This window comes from Mytilus californianus, unplaced genomic scaffold, assembly GCF_021869535.1.
Source record: "Mytilus californianus isolate M0D057914Y unplaced genomic scaffold, xbMytCali1.0.p SCAF_9, whole genome shotgun sequence".
Lineage (NCBI taxonomy): Eukaryota > Metazoa > Mollusca > Bivalvia > Mytilida > Mytilidae > Mytilus > Mytilus californianus.
The window spans coordinates 46,441,928-46,444,498 of NW_026262745.1; positions in this window are offsets into that span (position 1 = coordinate 46,441,928).

A 2,571-nucleotide genomic window follows, 5' to 3' on the forward strand; every position below is an offset into this window, starting at 1 on the left:
AAATGCTTAAAATGTGTCCTGAAAAAATAGCAATTCCTTTAAAAATAATATTTAATAAATCCCTACAACAATGTAAATATCCCACCAGCTGGAATACTGCAAATGTATTTGCTTTTTTAAAAAAGGGAGATAGTTCGTTACCATCTAACTATAGGCCCATATCGCTTATAAGTTGTGTAGGTAAAATAATGGAGCGAGTTGTTTATAAACATGTCTTCAATCACCTACATAGAAATAAGTTAATATATGAATACCAGTCTGGGTTTCTATCAAAATGTTCAACAGTTCACCAGCTTTTAGAAATTTACAACTGTATTTTAAATTCACTAGAAAATAAAGAAATTAGCTGTTTCGTTTTTGTGACTTTTCTAAAGCTTTTGATAAAGTTTGGCATCAAGGATTGCTATATAAAATGAAGTCATACGGTGTGGACGGGAAATTATTGAATTGGTCTAAAAGTTACCTAAACAACAGACAACAGCGAGTTGTTATTTAACAATCGTCGTCAGAGCTTTGCAGTATTTTAGCTGGTGTCCCACAGGGTTCTGTTTTGGGACCGCTCTTATTCATTATTTATATTAATGGTATTAATGAAAATTTGATATCTTTATGTAGATTATTTGCAGATGACACATCTCTCAGCTACTCTAGTCGTGACACGTCACAAATAAAATCAGTGATCAGTCACGACCTGAGTGAGCTGAGCGATTGGTCTAAGAAATGGCTGATGTCCTTTAACACAGAAAAAACTGAAATTATGTTGTTTTCATACATTGAAACTCCGGAAATGAATTTCATATTCAATGGTAAGAATATTAAAGTTACAGATTTTCATAAACACTTGGGTGTTACATTTAGTAGAGATGCTAAATGGAACACTCATGTGGAAAGTATCATAAAAAATGTATCGAAACATTTGAATGTACTTAGAAAACTAAAGTACAGATTAAGTAGAAATAACTTAGAAAAGCTATACTTGACTTTTATAAGACCGTTACTCGAATACGCCTGTGAAGTTTGGGATAATATGGGTGTGGGTTATTGTAACAAATTAGAGCAGCTACAGCTTGAGGCAGCCAGAATTGTAACAGGTCTTCCTATTTTTACTAGTAGTAGAATTATTTATGATGAGATTGGTTGGAAAACTCTAGCTGAACGAAGAGAAAGGAGAAAGTTACAATTATTTTATAATATTCAACATAATAATGCACCAGCCTATCTTTGCAATTTAATTACATCTCGGTCAGTATATTAACAAAACAAAACGAAAATGACAAATTAAAAAAAAAATATTCAAGGTTATTGTTGTTTTTCTGAAATTGTTTAACATTTCACAGCGGTATAATACTGTTACTTTAATTATTCATAACTTATTTTATTGATTTTGTATTTACATTGTATCATAGATCAAATTTATTCGTTCAGTGTATGGTCACTTGTGTTAATATGTCTTTTGATTGAGTTAAGCCATTTCAATTGATATTTTATAGTGTGTCTTTCTGTGGTGTGATGTTACACTATTGTTTCAGATAAGGGTGAAGGTTTGGTACCATTAAAACGTTTAAACCCGCTGCAATTGTTTGCACCTGTCCTAAGTCACAAGAATCTGATGTTCAGTAGTTGTCGTTTGTTGATGTGGTTCATAAGTGTTTCTCGTATCAAAATGTCTTTCAATCTTTACCTTAATACTAGTAGGACATTATACAAGTTGCATGACTGTACATGTAGGTATAAGGTTCTAGAAATATTATATTTGTTTGTACTGGTTGTTAGAAGCTACTAGCACGTTTGTTGGTCCTGACGATTAACTGAAAGCAAGGTCTTTTCAAAAGAAGAACAACTTGCATTTCCCCAGTCTTTTAGTGCTTTATTATATCAGTAGGAGAGACGAGGGATACTAAGGGGATATTCAGACTCAAGGTCGAAAACAAACTGACAATGCAATGAAAAGAAAACTAAAAACGACAAGTTTATAACACACAACAAAGGAAACGAAAGACTGAACAACATGATTCCCTCTAAAAGACCGGGGTAGCGCTCTTCAGGAATGGAGTTCATTGGGAAGCTGAAGTCATATCTTTTATAGTAAAGTTTGTTCTCAACCGACTCTCATTGTAAATTTTTAGATGTTAATCAACTTTAGTTCAAGTTCGATGGGATAGATGCGTTCAACATAGTCACAAAACTTTGATATTTTTTGGTAAAAGAACATCAACTATAGAGTGGAACGTGTAGTTCATTGATACTGCTGGCTCATTACCGTCCTGTCTAAGAAGCTTCTGTATTACAAATGTAAGTCACCTCGTGTGAAAAAGTCGGTAAGAAGATGAGCACAGTTCGTTCTCGTTGGAGTGCCGTTTATTTGTTGAAAAAACACGTCAAGCATCAATAAAAAGTAAAATAAAAAAAATACCGAACTCCGAGGAAATTTTAACGGAAAGTCTTGGGATACTGTTAACAAAGAAATCAAGCATCTTGATCATGTCAGTTTCAGGGAATTTTTAATTGAATCAGAGTGATTGTTTTACAAAGAATGGTTTATCCCTCATTTCGACAAAATACTTGTATCTA